This window comes from Octopus sinensis, linkage group LG11 (assembly GCF_006345805.1).
Source record: "Octopus sinensis linkage group LG11, ASM634580v1, whole genome shotgun sequence".
Taxonomy (NCBI): Eukaryota; Metazoa; Mollusca; class Cephalopoda; order Octopoda; family Octopodidae; genus Octopus; species Octopus sinensis.
In genome coordinates this window covers 23,172,634-23,192,633 of record NC_043007.1, presented here as the reverse complement: position 1 = coordinate 23,192,633, position 20,000 = coordinate 23,172,634, and the positions used below count along the sequence as shown (strand labels likewise).

General features: G+C 36.2%; 1 protein-coding gene across 2 annotated transcripts in view; it reads right to left on the bottom strand.

Annotated features, from left to right (window-relative positions):
- LOC115217220 (soluble guanylate cyclase 88E) overlaps window positions 1-20,000 on the bottom strand; it is a 441,284-nt gene that overhangs the window by 403,347 nt on the left and 17,937 nt on the right. The window contains exon 1 of one of the 2 annotated variants that reach the window (XM_036507236.1): window positions 12,297-12,569. The exons of the other annotated variant lie outside the window; for it this stretch is intronic. The gene's annotated coding sequence lies outside the window, so the exon portion shown is untranslated. Of the gene's footprint in view, window positions 1-12,296; window positions 12,570-20,000 lie in introns of those variants that run through there. 2 annotated transcript variants of the gene reach the window in all.

Below are 20,000 nucleotides of genomic sequence, written 5' to 3'. Positions count from 1 at the left end.
TAAAAAAAGTTGGCTAGCTTTCCTCGATTTCAGCACAACGTATTTCTGTAGTGGGTATAATAATATGTGGGAATTAAAGATTTAAAAGTCTGTTATCAGCATATTGATATAGAAATAATTTTATTTTGCCCTTGTTTATAAGTTGTTTATAATTTTCCTTTAATGGATTTTAATATGCTGCCACTTTTTTATGAAACTTTTTTCTACAAAAAATCATCCGATATTAGTAGTATATATAATATATTATATATATATATATAATATATGATATATATATATATATATATATAATATATATATACTGACACTGATATTGAAAAAGTGAAATCAAACAATGATATATTATATATATATATAACTTCACATATAATTTCAAATATATGTTTTATATAGAGTCTATGAACTATATTTAGAATACAGGACAATAAAATGGACTTTATACATAATTATTATGGATTGCTACAGAAGAATTACCAAGTAGGCATATATGAAGTTCAAGATTCTCATACTAAAGTGTACTTACCAAAATCAAAAGCAGTAATTTTTAATTTATATTTAAAAAAAACACCGTTTTCCCATATTACTTCATAATTTTAAAAAAAACTACCATTCGATAAATTATACAAATTTCACATTTGATAATACTGAACAGAAGCAGAGTTATTTATAAATGCTTATCAATATAGAATTCCATAATTCTATATTATCTAAGTCTATGAACTATATTTGGAATACAAGACAATATAATGGATTTTACACATAACTATTATGGATTATTACAGAAGACTAACCAAGGGAGTATATATGGATTTAAAGACTCTCATACTAAAGTGTACTTACCAAAATCAAAAGCAGTAATTTTTAATTTTTGATTTATATTTCAAACAAACACAATTTTATAGTATTACTTCAAATTTAAAAAAGAAAACTACCATTCGATATATTATACAACATTCAAATTTTATATCTCTGAAGAGCAGAAGAGTTGTCAATAAATGCTTATCAATATTGGATTTCATTATAGGGACAGCACTTTTGTGAAACGATCGTAAGATGCTTTAAAAACTTAATTCAAATCTTTTAAACTGTCATATATATTATATATTTATACATATTTACATATATTTATATATATTTATATCTTTAATACAACAATTATTTTGAATATGTATATATCTTTCTGAAGAATTTTCTAATATTGATTGCCTTATATCAATAATAATATAGTATAATATATATATGTATATATATATATACATACAGATATATATACATATACACACACACACTCATATATATATATATATATATATATATAGTTGAGCTGGCGAAATTGATATCACGCTGGGCAAGATGCTTAGCGGCAATTCATCTGGCTTTACGTTTTTTTAGTTCAAATTCCGCCTTGGCCCACTTTGCCTTTCGGGGACGATAAAATAGGTTCCAGTTAAACACTGGGGTCGATGTAATCGATTTACCACCTCCCCGAAATAGCTGACCTTGTGCTAAAATTTTAAATCAATATATATTTATATATACGTGCGTGTGTGTATGTGTGTGTGTATGTGTGTGTGTGTGTGTGTGTGTGTGTGTGTGTTGCGTGTGTGTGTGTGTGTAAAGGTGTAAAGGTAAGATATTTCCAGAGAAACACTCAACCCAAATTCTGGGTTATCAACACTGTCGGATTCGAGACTAATACCGAAACTCTTCAAGTGTGGGTGTGGCGAAGAGTCAATTATAATCCAAATAATAAGACAAATCCTTTAACACACTTTCAATGATTCGTAAAGATGTGTTATGGATAGTTAGAGATGGATGGAAGCACTCCGTCGGTTACGACGACGAGGGTTCCGGTTGATCCGAATCAACGAAACAGCCTGCTCGTGAAATTAACGTGTAAGTGACTGAGCACTCCACAGACACGTGTACCCTTAACGTAGTTCTCGGGGATATTCAGCGTGACACAGAGAGTGACAAGGCTGTCCCTTTGAAATACAGGTACAACAGAAACAGGAAGTAAGAGTGAGAGTGAGAGAAAGTTGTGGTGAAAGAGTACAGCAGGGATCACCACCATCCCCTGCCGGAGCCTCGTGGAGCTTTTAGGTGTTTTCGCTCAATAAACACTCACAACGCCCGGTCTGGGAATCGAAACCGCGATCCTATGACCGCGAGTCCGCTGCCCTAACCACTGGGCCATTGCGCCTCCACTAAGTTTGATATACATACTTACATACGTGTATATATTTACACACACACTTAAAATCATTATTTCCTATGCATTCAAATATCCACACACACAGGCGCGCGCAAAACGCACACGAATTAAATGTTCCAACTGAACTACGCTGTAGGTAAACGAGCATCCAAACGCGTTTATACACGTTTGTTTGTCTGTGTATGAGTACATGTGCGACGTTAAAAACAAAACAAAAAGAAAACGGACAAACCTCCCCTCAACTCATTATATAATTATTACACACAGAAACGTGCACACTTATCTACATTACGCACGGCTTCCGTGTTATTGTGCGTAGAACAAAGCATTGTGTAGATCAGCCTGTAGGTCAGTGTGTTACGTAAGGCCAGACGTAATCGTGTTCGTTAATTGAAAGGAAAAAAAAAGAGCGTTGAGGAATAGTTGTGAGAAAGTTATTGACAACTGGTGAAACCGTTGACTAAGAAGTGACAGAGACGTCTTTTGTTGTTCTTTTTTTTTTTTATTCTTTTTCTAATATCTTCTTAAGATGGACGTTGAGAATGCAGTGGCAGGTGATTGGGGGTGAGTTGGGGGGTGCTATGATGTAAAAGAATGTTTTAAAATATTTAAGTAGAAGCGACAAGTAGAATATAGTGTTAAGTATTTTAGAAGCGGAGTGTTGATTACAGGAAACAGTTTGTAATAGAAAACCATTCTTTCTTTCTTCCTTCCTTTATTTACTGTTGTGAAAGTATATATCATATCTTCCCCATTATACCACTGTTAATATTGATGCTGTGGTTGTTGCTTAAACTTAGGTCAGCCCCGATTAAGCAAACACAAGATCAGGGAGCATACTTTCCGTGACCATCCCTCCTTTTTGTAAGTCCAGTGTGATATTATCCTACGAGTAACTCCATTTTTTTTAAAGACATTACGATGTGTTTTGAGATTTGATGGAGATTTGGCTACTGTTTCTAGCTAATCGAAGGAACGCGTAACAGCTCCTTTTGTTGTAATCGTCAGCGTCACATACGTTGATGATCCTTCAACTGTCACCAATTTGTGAATAACATAAATTATTAGTCATTTCCTTAGTTTTCCTTAGTGCTTCACGAGAGGAAAAGATATATAGTGCGCATATAAGCCTCCATCTGTTTTAGAAAATAACGCTGCTAATATACTATGGGTCCAAGGCGTTGAGCTGGCAGAAACGTTAGCACACTGGGCAAAGTGCTTAGCGGTGTATCGTTTGTCTTTACGTTCTGAGATCAAATTCCGCCGAGGTCGACTTTGTCCTTCATCCTTTCGAGGTCGATAAATTGGGTACCAGTTGCGTACTAGGGTCGATATAATTGACTTAATCCGTTTGTCTGTCCTTATTTGTCCCCTCTGTGTTTAACCTCGTGTGGGTAGTAAAGAAATAGGTATTTGGTCAGCCGTTACGTTCTGAGTTCAAATTCCGCCGAGGTCGACTTTGTCCTTCATCCTTTCGAGGTCGATAAATTGGGTACCAGTTGCGTACTAGTTGTGTACTAGGGTCGATATAATTGACTTAATCCGTTTGTCTGTCCTTGTTTGTTCCCTCTGTGTTTATCCCCTTGTGGGTAGTAAAGAAATAGGTATTTGGTCTGCCGTTACGTTCTGAGTTCAAATTCCGCTGAGATTGACTTTGTCTTTCATCCTTTCGGGGTCGATAAATTAGGTACTAGTTGCGTACTGGGGTCGATCTAATCGGCTGGCTCCCGCCCCCTAAAGTTTCGAGCCTTGTGCCTAGAGTAGAAAAAAATATACTATGGGTCTTTAAAATGCAGGTAGGCCATCAGATAGCACGCAATAAACCCAACATTATTTTCAATAACGATAGTATATTGTTATTCATAATAACAGTAGCATATTAAATATCGATTTAGTAACACGGAATATTTATAATGGTTTCAAATTTTGATACAAGGCCAGCAATTTTGCAATTACATCGACGCCAATGCACAAGTACTTATTTTAGCGAACCCGAAAGGATAAAGGGATAAGTCAAGCTTGGTGAAATTTGAACTCAGAGCGTAAGGACAGACGAAATGCAGCCGAGCATTTTGCTTGGCGTGCTAACAATTGAGCCAGTTCGCCTCCTTTTCAAATATCTATGATACTGAGCAGAAATGAAGTCAGAAGCTAGATAATTATATCGACTTAGCAGTTGGATTATATATATATATATATATATATATATATTATATATATATATATAGTATATATATATATATATAATATATATATATGTAATATATATATGTATATATATATATCGAAAGCACTCACACACACTAGAAAGAAGCTTCTCCCAAAAGGTTAATGGCGTTCTGATAAAGAATTTACAACCTTTTTTTTAGGTGGGATGGGGGAAATTATTTTTTTCAAAATATATTTTTTATACTTTGCAAAACTGCATCAAAGCAATTTTCACAAAGACTCGCGTGTGTACCGTTGGCGATTTTTCCCCCTCAGTCTTCCCTTCTTTGGATCTTCTCTTTTCCTATGTTTCTGACGAAGAGCTCTGCTCGAAACGTTAAACCCTCCTTCTTTCCTTCTTTCTTGAGCGTCCAATAATACTATACTTGTTTCACGTCCTCGCGCGTTGTTGTGTTTTCTCTTTGTGTTTTCGTGTTGGGATTAACTCTCTCTCTCTCTCTCTCTCCCTATATATATATATATATATATATATATATACACATATTAAAGTAATGCTCGTAAATGAACCAACACCAGTTGTCAAGCAGTGATGAGGAAGAAACACAGACACAAAGACACACACATACACTTACATATAGAAATATATATACGAGAGATTTCTTTCAGTTTCTGTCTACCAAATCCACTCACAAAACCAAGTTACCACATAGTGGAACTGAACTCTAGACCATGTGCTTTGGGACCAAGTTTCTTACCACACAGCTACACTTGCACCTACATATATGTGTATATATATGTATATACATACATATATATATATGTGTGTGTGTGTGTGTGTGGTGTGTGTGTGTGTGTGTGTGTGTATGTATGTATATATGTATGTATATATGTACGTATATGTATATATGTATGTATATCTCTATATATATAAAGCTGAAGTTGTCTGTGTGTGGCGGGTTTGGTAGCCTTCAACTAATAATATCTCCTCCGAGACCTTGCGGCGCAAGTTGACCAAAATTGAGAGTATGATAGAAGAAGGTTTGCTCTTCCTTCCGTAGAGGAAAATATTCAAATCGGACCATGTTAACACCAAAAATTATTTACATAAAAAAGTTGCTTTTTTCTATGAAAATCCCTATTTTTTACGATTTTTTGACTGCTGTGTCGCCAGTTTTCGGTGTATTTCAACCAGAAAAATGTTCACTTAAAGAGAATAACAAGCTACATAATGCAAAATTTTTACTTTTCAAAAATTCCAATTCTAAAGGGTCGAAACAAACCCGAGCAACGCCGAGTGATACTGCTAGTATATGTGTAAAGATATATGTATGCATATATACGTGTGTATATGTATGTGTACATATTACACATACATCTATATATATACATATATATACATATATAAACATGTAAATCTATATATACATTTATACATCTATCTATCTAATCTAAATATATATATATATATATTATTAGTGAATTGAAGAAATGGAGTTGAACGAAGATTGAACAGAAATCGTTTTATTGCATTCTACACGTGTTTCGAAAGGCACAATTTACCAAATTCCGATTGAATAAGGAGACCATATTGTGTCTTTCTCTTCAGGAAGAAATAGGAACTCCGTTGGAAAAAACAAAAACAGAACAGAGGCGGAGCAAAACAAATCGAACGAGGCTCCTAAGAGCCCATGGCCAAACTCATGGGCTCTTAGGAGCCTCGTTCGATTTGTTTTGCTCCGCCTCTGTTCTGTTTTTGTTTTTTCCAACGGAGTTCCTATTTCTTCCTGAAGAGAAAGACACAATATGGTCTCCTTATTCAATCGGAATTTGGTAAATTGTGCCTTTCGAAACACGTGTAGAATGCAATAAAACGATTTCTGTTCAATCTTCGTTCAACTCCATTTCTTCAATTCACTAATAATATTAAAATTCAATTATCCGCACCAACGCACGGTTGCAACACCATATGGTTGTACCTCCAACCGTGCTGTCTTCTGCTGTGATTTTTGCTACCAAGGTATCGGTTAAACTTTTGATTAATCTGCAACAAGATATTCATCTTTCTATTTCACAAAATATATATATATATATATATATATATATATATATATATATAAATAACACCAAGTAAGTTAGGGGTTGTGGATCCAGCCCACTAAGGGATAATACTTATCCAATATACTGTTGGTATAATACGCAAATTATTAATACACATAACTTACTTATTGTATTAAATGGGTGAAGGTAAAGAAATATTTTACCATTAATTTATAATACAAATAAGAAAATGGAGAAAGAATTTAGTTGGTTTATCAGCTTTAGGATATTAGAATATTGACTTATTTATTTAACAAAACAAGATCCATGATAACATACATATATACAATAAAATTCAATACATATAAGATAAGAATAAGGTTTTTTTAATTGTATTCTTATCTTATAAGTATTGAATTTTAATGTATATATGTATGTTATTATGGTTCTCGTTTTGTTAAATAAATAAGTCAACATTCTAATATCCGAAAGCTGATAAACCAACTAAATTGTTTCTCCATTTTCTTATTAGTAATACATATATATATATATATATATATATACATACAAAATAAGAAAATGGAGAAATACACCTTAATCAATAATCAACTACCAGATAATACCCAATCACATAATTTATTAACCCACTACAAATGAACATCAAGGTCAAACATAATAGTATAGAACAAAACAATGCACATCAATGAGTAATATGATACAATAAGTACAATATGTATAAGTGAATATAAATAAATATAAATATAAATATAAACTACTACAGCTGTTTCAGCCATGCAGATATGGGTATCTCATTATTCTCATATTAGCCAAGTTTGATCAGTTAATACGTGGTTATAAATGTGATACTTACAAAAATATCCCAATCAGAGATTATAAAGTACAAACTAAATATGAATATCAGAGGAGGTACATCCATACAAGAGTGGGTACATACCATAATATAATATAAAATAATATACTATAATATAATATAATACATGTGAGATGTATATGAGATAAGTTTCACTTTAATAGTTTCAGTATTAATAGCGAAAACTGTTAAACTGAAAGTATCTCACATTACAACAGGGAGATGTTCTTGTTTCACTTTTGGCACATAATACTAAAATAGAGTAAGAGATAAGAGATTACTCTGGGCTTGCATTAGGCAAGAAGTTGAAAATTTTCCCGCCCATGACACTGCATGGCCCCTAAATACGACGCGTGAAATTTGAATGAAATCGATTGTGTAGTTCTCGAGGTTTAGGGATTCACACAGACAGACAGGTAGACACACATTCTCATCATTACATATATAGATAATATCATTAAATATAGATAATATAGATATATATATATGTATATATATACACACACACACACATTATGTATAATATATAATATATATGTGTATATATATATACATACACACACACACGCACATGCACACACACACACACACACACACACACACACACACACACACACCACACACACACACACACACCACACACATATATATATATATATATATATATATATATTATATATATATATATATATATATATATATATATAAAGTATCTATATATAAACTTTCACTAGGGTAACAGAGTGAGTTAAAGAAAGGTGTGTAAAAGATCATTTATTTTAAAAGCATACTTTTCTGTTAGTAATTCTGATTTTTTCTTAACCCTGTGGTTGATTTCTCGGGAACATGGAGAAAGCTCCCCCGTTGTGCCTTTCATGAAGTAGACATGCATAAGCATTTTCCTTCGTTTTCTCTTGAATTAGTTTTTCAGGTACGGATGCAAGATCTGTGGTAACACAGTTCTGCCACAAGACCTTTTGAGACGGAAAACTGCATTATCATTTCCTTGTTGCTTTTAAAGTAATGGATGCAAAAGAAATTGTTGTTTTTACTGTCAGGATTTTGGCTGATGTTTGTACCTGTTATATTGCGATAGACATTTGCTGGTGAAAATATTTATTATTCTTGTGCATTTTAAAAGTACAAATCTATGTTATTTATATGTCTTTTGTTTCTGTATTTACCTTGGCGTAATTTTGGGGGCGTGTAATGTTACCATTTCTAAACTGACTTATGGCAGAAAGACATTTTTTAGGTGAATTAATTCTTTATTTTCCTTTCTTCATACGAAAAATAAAAATGCCAGTAATAAGAGCTTATATTTCAAAACAGAGTTCACGTTAAGATAATCTGTTCAACTTAGCATGAAATCACGCGAGCAACTCGAAGCACGTCATGGGGAGGCAAACAAGAAGAAGAAAAATCTCTATTATAGGCTCAATGCCATAAGTCTGAAAAGGTAACAGTCGACTAAACTGAGCCCCGTACATTACTTGTACTTTTTAAAAATTCTAAGGATTTGAAGTCGATAAGCCTAGATACGTAAATATGTCTAGCAATACATTTTCACTAACGGTTTCCCGATTATGCCATGCACCACATGAAGGTCATGATGATGATGATGAGGAGGAGGATGAGGAGAAAAAGGGGAAGGTGGATGAAGAACGGGAGAAGGCGGCAGAGAAGAATTCCTTAAGCTGGTGCTTTACTATAAATTTTAGATGTTTGTAATTGATGGAATTGAATCGTATTCTTGCTTTATTATTGATTTTATCGACAGTAGAAGGACTGAATGCAAAATCAATCCCGGTAGAAAATGGACTCAGAACGTTAAAGATGAGATTATATAGTGAAAGAAATCTAGCTGTGATGTGGTCTATATGGGGTACACCTATTGTTGTTGCTTCATACATACATACAAGCATATATATATATATATATATATATATATATATTATATATATATATATATATATATATATATATATATATATATTCTTTCACTATATATATATACACACACATATATATATATATATATATATACATATATATATATGTTTCTTTATTACCCACAAGGGGCTAAACACAGAGGGGACAAACAAGGACAGACAAACGAATTAAGTCGATTACATCGACCCCAGTGCGTAACTGGTACTTAATTTATCGACCCCGAAAGGATGAAAGGCAAAGTCGACCTTGGCGGAATTTGAACTCAGAACGTAACGGCAGACGAAATACGGCTACGCATTTCGCCCGGCGTGGCGAAAAGCCACTGATATCGAAAAGGTGTAAACAAGCAATAATAAATCTCAGAGCGAGGCATAAACAGTAGCTGCACGACATCGTGATGTATATTTTCCACTTAAATCTGGCTAACCCCTAAGGGTGGATGCTACTGTAGCTTGTAGCCCCAGGAGGACATCTCCTCCAGCTGGCTATTGACACACTTTCTGTGCTCTATCAGTATTTGCAAAGGGGAGTCATCCTTCCCGTTTTCAATCAATGATACACACGGACTCGAGTTTCTGGATATTGACCCGTCATCGGCGTGTGACAATCAGCGGTTGTCGATGAAAAGTAGGCCTCCCTCTGCAAACATATATCCTTTTTCCAGTGACGAAAAGTCACTGATATCGAAAAGGTGTAAACAGGCAATAATAAATCTCTGAGTGAGGTATAAACAGTAGCTGCACGACATCGTGAAGTATACTTACCATATATATATATATCACCGTGATCACCGTGACCGACCAGGCTATCAGATGTTGCTACACATCGCTGGTCACAATGCGCTTTGCATTGTTTTAGCCTTCAAGTGACGCCAATAGAAAAAAGAGTGAGAGAAAGTTATGACGAAAGAGTACACTTATAAACTACGTATCCACTACGTTCACTATTACTTTTCTCGGATTTTACTGTTTAGATTGTCCAAAATGTCATAATTTAAAATACTAGAATATGATTTCAGACAGATTTGGCAGCTGTGTCTAACAGGAACGATTACATACAGACTCCGATGTTGGAAGCAGTTAAAAATGGAATGGTAGACAATTCTTGTATTTCACAATAATTTCATTTCAGTAACTAAGCCATTGTAGTTCCGCAGTTTCTCAATTTCGATCTGCAAGATGAAGCTATAAAAAGAAAAGACACCGTTGCGGCTTTCGAACGATGAAATGATGTAAGGTGTTTTGTGAGTTCCTGGGTTACGAGTGCATAAACCAAACTTTTTCAATTAAATTGCAGAGTATTTTGCCATTTTATATCAGCAAACTTAAAACACCTTGAAAAAAGAAAGATGATTTATCAGGTCATTCCATAAATAATATCTGATAGCTTTGGATAACTTTGTTATTATTTTAAAATACCTATTTTAAAATAACAACAGTACATATCGTAAAATTGTGTAGTTATCAAACAATAATTTATGTTGTTGCAATATGTCTTAGCCAATTCAGAAACTGTTTTGTCCTTCTTAAGGACTGTCCACAGTGTATTGAAGACATATCATGCTTTAGGAGTTCAGAAAAAAGAAATAATGCAGCAGGAGTAAACCGAGATGTTCATGGTGCTTATAGAAAGTATTGCTTAAACGAAAGAAACTGTAGAAAGAAGGGTGATTCCATATTAAATGATGCTATCCGAGCATGCCGTCTTGCTTAGCTTACTTTTTTTTTATCAGAACCCAATCGAAATAGAAATGTTACGATTGAAGAATTGATTCAGAAGCTGAATTTAATCCAATCAACTGGAGTGATTTGGAAGTAACCAAAAGTTGGAAAATGGGTCTCCCATAATTTTACACAAAACAACCGTGCAGCGTGAGTGGACAACTGCACTTCTCTACGCTGATGTGAATGCATATCACCATTTTTAAATAGATAGGTGACTGGTGATGGAAAGAGGATAGCTTATAAGAATGTTAAGCAATGCAGAAAATGATTTATTGAAGACGAACTGGCTAAACTACAATCCAAAAGAGACCTTCGTCTAAGAAAAATATTGGGGATTGTTTGATGGGACTATACAGGCGTGTTCCACTTTGAGCTGCAACAGACATTTCTACCGGTAGTTACAATGTTTAAACAAATGCTTTGAAGGGGAAAAGCCTACTTTAATGAATCACATAGGAGTTGTGTTCTTTCATGATAATGCATGCCCCATACAATAAAGATCACGTACAAAAAGACTGAAAAACCTCTGCTGGGAGAAAAATTACTCACGCTTCTTATTTACCAGACCTTGCTCTAACTAATTCATACATATTTCGAAGTTTACAAAATTGTATTGATGGATTTGTTCTGAAAAACACATGAAGAAGTGGAAACTACTCTCTCTGCATTCTTTTTAACCAAATCAAAAGAATTTTACACAAATGTTATCAAGAAGCTGACAGATCGATGGAAGGAAGTCATGATAATAATTGTAATCATGAATGAATTTGAATGAAATAGGAAATTTAGAGACCTTGTCTTCTTGCTCAATATTTCAACATTACTTATGAGATGACATTGTATTCAGGAAATTGGTCTCCATAAGTGATATTTAACATCCAAAATATAATATTTGTCTTCTTAATATTGCAAATGATAATGACATGTTTGTCTACTCAAGTAAAAGCTAGTTCTCTCGAAAATATATAGGCACTGTAAATAGATAGTTTCAGCTATATTCATCAATGCAATTTGGCACGTCGTTTTCAAACAATTCTGATTGAAACGTAGCATGAGAAAACAGAAGTATTATAAGTGGAGCAGATAGCTTCGATAATCCAGGTTAGGTGAACTTTTATCACTTCTATGACTTGTCAAAGAATGTTAAAGTTACATCTCTGTTTTTTTCCAAACTAATGAATTAATAATAAAAATTTATTTTCACACTATTTGCTTAACAGAACGATAAACAGATCAAGAGAGAGGGAGAGAGAGAGAAAGGGAGGGAGACGGAAATTGCAAAATTCAATAAACGTAAGATAATTACAATCAAAATTAAGCTGTTTACCTTGGCAGAATCAGACAAAAATTGGAATCGGCTTGGTATTAAGTTCATTATAAATCCTCGGAAAATCCTCGGAAACGAAACACAGGTGCACAAAACAAACATAAAAAAAAATATAAACTTGCTTCACACATGTAATTTAGTATTCATTGAATATAAGGAGTGGAGCCAATAATTTTCCCCATTGGTTAGCGCGCCTTCTTACTTGTATGATTATTGCCGCTGATAATGTTGAAGTTGTTTTTGCTGATGATGACGATGCCGGTGATGAAGTTGATCTTATTTGACAGCAGCTATAGTTATTTTAGCCTAAATCAGATGTGATCGAACGGGCTTTGGATCAAGAGCATTCCAACCAACATCATCATCCTGCCCCTTTTCGCCCCCTTTTAGGTGATATACATATAAAAACTATGTCTATTTTTCTTTTTTCCAGACGGTCAGGAGTTACTGGATGGAGATTTCGCTGCTATTTCTAGAAGGTCGGTCGAGTGGCCATGTAGAAGCTCTGTCGTTGGTTTGTAGCAATTTCATTGCGGTCACTGCTATTTCACATTGCCGTTGGTTTAGTCCTTCACTCTGAAACCGCTGAGTTTGTCGTTGGTGTTGGTGGTAATGTGTTCTCGCTGATAAATACGTTTTTAGACACAATGCTATAATGACTGTTGGTGGAGGTTGGTGTTATTCTTGTTATTGGTACTGATATAACTGTGGTGGCATCTGCTTCCGTTGCAGTTGTTGTTGTTGTTGCTGTTGTTGTTGTTGTTGTTATTGTTGTTGTTGTTGTTGTTGATGATGATGATGATGATGATGATGATGATGATGATGATGATGACGATGATGATGACGATGATGACGATGATGACGATGATGATGCCGAGCAGGTGTTGTAGAATCCGATGTTGTTACCGTTGAAATGCTGCTAAGTAATAATTTTCACATTAAAAAAAAAAAAAATTATTTTATATTTTTGAAGCATGTGTGAACTGTAAGTGCATTTAATGCTGTCCATGTAGTTTTGTTACAGTTGCTTCTGCTGCCGGTGCTACCGCTGCTGCTGATGATGATGATGAAAGTGATGGTGACGTTGGTGTTGGTCGTAGTTTTGTTGTTGTTGTTGTTTGTGGTGGTGGTGGTGTGGCGATGGTGACGGTTTCGAAGATGGTGTATAGATGTGTGGTGCTTGTACATTTGGCGATTACTCTATTTATGATGGCATTGTCAGTTACTCCAAACGGACGTCAACTCTCACTCGCAATTGCCAGGTCGAGCTGGCAGAATCGTTAGCACGCCGGGAGAAATGCTTAGCGGTATTTCGTCTGCCGCTACGTTCTGAGTTCAAATTCCGCCGAGGTCGACTTTGCCTTTCATCTTTTTCGGAGTCGATTAAATAGGTACCAGTTACGCACTGGGGTCGATATAACCGACTTAATCCGTTTGTCTGTCCTTGTTTGTCCTCTCTGTGTTTAGCCCCTTGTGGGTAGTAAAAAAATAGGTATTTCGTCTGCCGTTACGTTCTGAGTTCAAATTCCGCCGAGGTCGACTTCGCCTTTCATCCTTTCGGGGTCGATGAATTAAGTACCAGTTACGCACTGGGGTCGATATATTCGTCTTAATTCGTTTGTCTGTCCTTGTTTGTCCTCTCTGTGTTTAGCCCCTTGTGGGTAGTAAAGAAATAGGTATCCTTCTCTTCATAACTCCGACAACAAGTAACAACAACAAAAAAAAGAAAAAGAAAGAAGAAATAGAAATGAAAACGTCCACAACGCCAGTAATGTGACTGAAGCTAATCCAAAGAAAGATAACGCAACTGTGTAAATAATAATAATAATAATAATAATAATAATAATAATAATAATAATAATAATAATAATAATGATGTTTTGTAACCAGCTGTTGATAATAACGATGGTGATGCTGTTTATGATGTTGATCCTTGTTCGTTTGGTTTGTTTATATTTATTTTTTTTAAAGATTCTTATCCAATAAGTCCGAGTGTTCAGACTCAGTTGAGGGCTATTGTAATGAGTGAGTTTCTCGTTGAAGTGACCTCACTGTTTGGTCAGCTAAACTGGCTATTATCATCTCTATTGAGAAGCTATTTATACTGGCGATGTGACGTTTGTCAAGTGTCCTGTCTATTAACCCTTGCGCAGAGCGGTGGTGTGTGTGCACGTGCGTGTGTGTGTGTGTGTGCGTGTGTGTGTGTGTGTGTGTGTGTGTGTGTGTGTGTGTGTGTGTGTATGTGTGTGTGTGTGTGTTTGTGTATGGGTGTATGTGATGTAGGAGTTAGTGTAGTGGCTATATTAGTGAGTGTTTTGGTGATGGTGATATTGGAGTTGGTGGTCGTGGTGGTGGTAGAGGCATCGAGTCATTGAACACTTATGGACAACGGCGTGGCGTGGTGTGGTGGTGGTGGTGATGAGGCGAGAAATGGCAGTAGTGGTGTGGAATTGATGGAGGCGGCGGCGGTGGAAGTGGTCGTAGTGGTGGTGATAGTTTGTGATATGATATTCATTTCGAAACAGTGAGAAAGGACATCCGTTCTTAAACGCCTGTCTTGATTGGAGTGTATGTGTGTGAGTGTGTGCATGTGTGTGTTCGTGTGTGTGTGTATGTGTGTGTGTGCGTCCGTGTGACAAATTAATACATACATACATAGGTAGTTCTGAACCATGTATGAGGGTAGAAGGGCGTTTGAATGTATGCATGCAAATATACATATATATGAAGCACATGCAAAAGCACGAGAATATGAATGTGAATTCTTTTGTATTTATTTTCACATACAAATATATATATATATATATATATATATATATATAATATATATATATATATATATATATATATATATATAATATATATATATATATCATAGGCAAACTACAAGGAATCTTGTGTGGCCCTGCGTTGGCAGACTTGAAAATATATAGAAAAAACTAAATGGGGTACAATGATCTTGCCGTGAGGAGTAGAATAACCAACGTTTCGGATATAATCCTTCGTCAGGGGTTAAAGAAAAACTGACGTTGAAGAAAGACAAACAGAGTTTACATTCCTTCAGCTTGAAACACCGGCTGCAACTGATAATGGACGCAGAATAACACGGGTTGCTAACGTGAAACAGAAGTTATAGGAGAGGACGTCGATTCGAATCCCGTTACAAAACGATGCGACAATATTTTTCTGAATCGAGGCTATCCTCCATCAGTTGTCGACCCGGCACTCCACCGAGCCCGAGCCATCAACCGCACCGAAGCTCTCCTACCGTCTTTACGCGCTTCCACCGACTGTATTCCACTCTCTCTCACCTACCACCCGTCTATCATCCCTCTAAAATACAAACTCACCAACAACTTCGGCATTCTTCTTTCTGACCCAACAACCGCCCAATCTTTCCCACACCGCTTCTCCTGTCTTTTAAAAAGGATAGGATTCCTAGAAATCTCCTTGTAGAAGCTTCACAGCTCCCAGCTCCGTACAACTAGGAACCTTAAAATGTTCCCGCCGACGATGTAACCCATGCCCCTACATCAACAATATTACCACCATCAAGGGGCCCAAGAAACAATATCACATAACTAACCACTTCTGTTGCACTTTGGCGAATCTCATATATTGTATCGTATGCAAACTCTGTGGTGCTCTTTACAATGGAGAAACAGGGCGACACCTTGGGGATCGCTTTCGCGAACACATCAGAAGCATAATGCTACGTATGCCAGGCCAACCTGCCGCCACCCACTCCAACACTGCGAATCATTATATTGCAGATTTATTAGTGTGTGGCATGGCCTTGCACCACGGACCCCACTTCCCTAGGAAACGAAAAGAGCAACGTTTCATATTTGGTCTTGGCACTATGTCCCCGAGAGGTATAAATGATATTTATATATTAACAGATCAGACTTATACAGAGTACAAACGACAGAGAAAATTAAAGGGGAAGAGGTAAGGTGTTATAAGTCCAACAGCTGTTTCTGGGGGCTCGGAGATTCATCATAATACTGTTGGTGGATGTAGTTCATCACAATATGCAGCCAGTAATGGAAGCAAATAAACATTGGATAAAGCGAGCTACTGTCATCAGGGTAGAAAGAAATCTTACATTTCATATTATAGTGTAGAGAAGTTTAAATATGAATTTTAAACAGATGAGGTAGCTACAGTTGAAATACCTTTGAACATATGTCTGTTCCATGCAGTGGATAGTTTCTAAGCGATTACAAAATCCGCTAGAAATACCAGTCAAATCTCCCTCAAATTACACCTTGCATTCTCAAAAAAAAGTAACTTTGCATAATGTAGTACTGGATGCTTACTAACTAAAGAAAAAGACTGGATGATCACGGCTGGAATGTCTTTAGTCATAAGTCTTTTGGAGTTGTAGTAATCTGAAGCTAAATATTATCACATATCATCGCATGCAGTCTGGATTGTGTAGAGACACACAAATCAAAATAGCAATAATATAAACATAAAAGGATATTTTCTATCTTGAAAAAATATTCTATTTGTCATTTTTTTAGCATTCAAAAATTGTTATTTAACATTTTCAATCTTCTAAAAATAAACTATAATTATTATTTGTATTCTCTCAAAGATAATGTGCAATTTATTATTGTATTAAAATAAACTGAAATTATTTATGGCAAAGTTTACGTTATGGCTTTATAATGGTGGTATTGGTGATAAGGCGGCGAGCTGGCAGAAATGTTTAGCAGTATTTCGCCTGCCGCTACGTTCTGAGTTCAAATTCCACCGAGGTCGACTTTGCCTTTCATCCTTTCGGGGTCGATAAATTAAGTACCAGTTACGCACTGGTGTCGATATAATCGACTTAATCCGTTTGTCCGTCCTTGTTTCTCCTCTCTGTGTTTAGCCCCTTGTGGGTAGTAAAGAAATAGTTATTGGTGATGCGATACAGTAAGTGGTTGTATGCAAAATACAACAAGAAAAATACAAAGACTGGATGATCATGATTCCAGCCGTGAACATCCAGCCTGCTTTTTTTTTCTTCTTTTCTTTGCGAGTATACCTGCAGCAATACTTTATCCAAAGGTCACTAGCAGACCTAGTAACGGCAAAGAAGTTATCTTGTTGGCATGTGCAGTCAGTGGATGTTGTTTCGCCTCCAAAGTCCTGATAGAACAGACCAATGACCAAAGGCATATCAGCCGTGGTCATCTTATCTGTTGCCAATGTGGAGGGAACCCAGGATTAAATTACTAATCGTGTCCATTTCTAAGATGGCGCAATGTGACTTACATGAGATTTGGCTGCTATTTCTAGCTGACCGTGCGATGGAGGCGGTTTATGTAAGCAGTGACAGTTCTTAGAGGTCAGAGGTTATTGACTTATTTCATTTTAAGTAGTTGTTATGCCTAGTGCCCACCTAAGTGGCGAGTGTGTTATCACGGTTAAACTAACTTAACACGGATGGTAAATTATAAATTTTAATCTAAACTTGGATTGTATAAGCTTTTAATAGTGATATGATAAAAAAAATTCATAAAAACAAAAGTTGTAAATTTACTTAATACATTCCTTTATAACCCACAAGGGGCTAAACAAGAAAAGACAAAGGGATTAAGTCGATTACATCGATCCCAGTGCGAAACTGGTACTTTATTTATCGACCCCGAAAGGATGAAAGGCAAAGTCGACCTCGGCGGAATTTGAACTCAGAACGTAGCGGTAGACGAAATACCTATTTCTTTACTACCCACAAGGGGCTAAACACAGAGAGGACAAACAAGGACAGACAAAAGGATTAAGTCGATTACATCGACCCCAGTGCGAAACTGGTACTTTATTTATCGACCCCGAAAGGATGAAAGGCAAAGTCGACCTCGGCGGAATTTGAACTCAGAACGTAACTACAGACGAAATACTGTTAAGCAAATCGCCCGGCGCGCTAACGTTTCTGCCAGCTCGTCGCCTCTAATTTTACTTTATATATTACAAGTTAATGACTTCCCTGCGCCTGATGAGATCTCAGTATATTTTAATAAACATTACTAGTTTTATCATGTATAATACAATTACTACTATACATAAAATTTTTGTAAGTTATGTTACCTCACCTTCTCTCCCTCATCGCTCCCTAAAGCCTTCGACTGGTCCAGCGTCCTCTTGTGGACGGTACCGCCCACATTTAGAACCAGTTATAAATGATGATATTAGTGATGATGTAATGATAATGTTTATAGAATGATGGCATAAGAGGTATTAGTGATTGATGTGGTGGTAATGATGTTTATAGAGTGATGTTGTTGATGGTATGGTGATGTTATAGCAGAAGATGACGAGTAAGTCGGAATCTCGATACAAATGCCATCACCAAGCAGATGGTGCCAGGTGAAGTAAAGAGAGGGTTGTCTCCAGTTGCAACAGTATGCACTGTGGTGAATGAATAAATACTTGAATTTACCTTTTCAGTCATTAGATAGCGGCCATGCTGGAGCACTGCCTTGAAGAAATTTTAGTCAAATGAACCGATCCCTAGAACTTATTTATTTTAAAAGCCAGGTACTTATTTTATCAGTTCTTTTGCCGAACCACTAAGTGAAAGGGACGTAAACACACCAACACCGGTTGTCAAGCGGTAGTAAGGAGACAAACATAGACACTAAGACAACACTCGAGTGTGTGTGTATGTATGTATATATATATATATATATATATATATATATATGTGTGTGTGTGTGTGTGTGTGTGTGTGTGTGTGTGTATACGAGGGGCTCCTTTCAGTTTCCGTCTACAAAATCTACTCACAAGGCTTTGGTCAGCGCGAAGCTCACAGTAGGATTGAACCCGGAACATGTGGCTGGGAAGCAAAATTCTTGCCACACAGCCACGGGAATCCTTAGCACGCCGGGCAAAATACTTGGCAATATTTCGTCCGTCTTTACGTTCTGAGTTCAAATTCCGCCGAGGTCATCTTTACTTTTCATCTTTTCAGGGTCGATAAAATAAGTACCAGTCGAGCACTGGGTGGAGGGTGATGTAATCGACTTATCTCCTTCCTCGAAACTGCTTGCCTTATGCCAAAATTTGAAGCCGATGTTATGGTGGAAGAGGTATTGGTAGTGAAAAGGAGTGCTAGTAGTGTTTATAGTGTTGATATAGTAGTGACGGTGGTAGTAATAATGATGTGGTAGTAGCGATATTTGTAAAGAAGCTATTTCGCGTGGATGCGGATTTCCTGGTATGAAGTTCTAAATAACAGGCACTCCGTCGGTTATGACGACGAGGGTTCCAATTGATTCGATCGACAGAACAGCCTGCACATGAAATTAACGTGCAAGTGGCTGAGTACTCCACAAACACACGTACACATAACGTAGTTCTCGGGAAAAGTCTTTTGTTCAAGGACGTAACTCCGTACCGAGAATCGAACTCACGACCTTACAATCGTGAGTCGAATACACCTAACCATTAAGCCACGCGCCTACACGTTCCAAATAATGGTAGCTGTGATGCGAAATGTTGCATAATAGTCGTCTTGTTATAGTGGTTTCTGGATTTTATCTCAGAAACTGCAAAACTAGAAATACAGTGTACCACGAGACATAAAAAGGGCAATGTAAGGACACAATCACAACCTAAAAGCGAAAAATGGCCAACAATTTAGGGTAATGATTCCCAACCATTTTACGGACCCTCTTCATAACTATTTTACTCTACTGGAATTCCATAGCC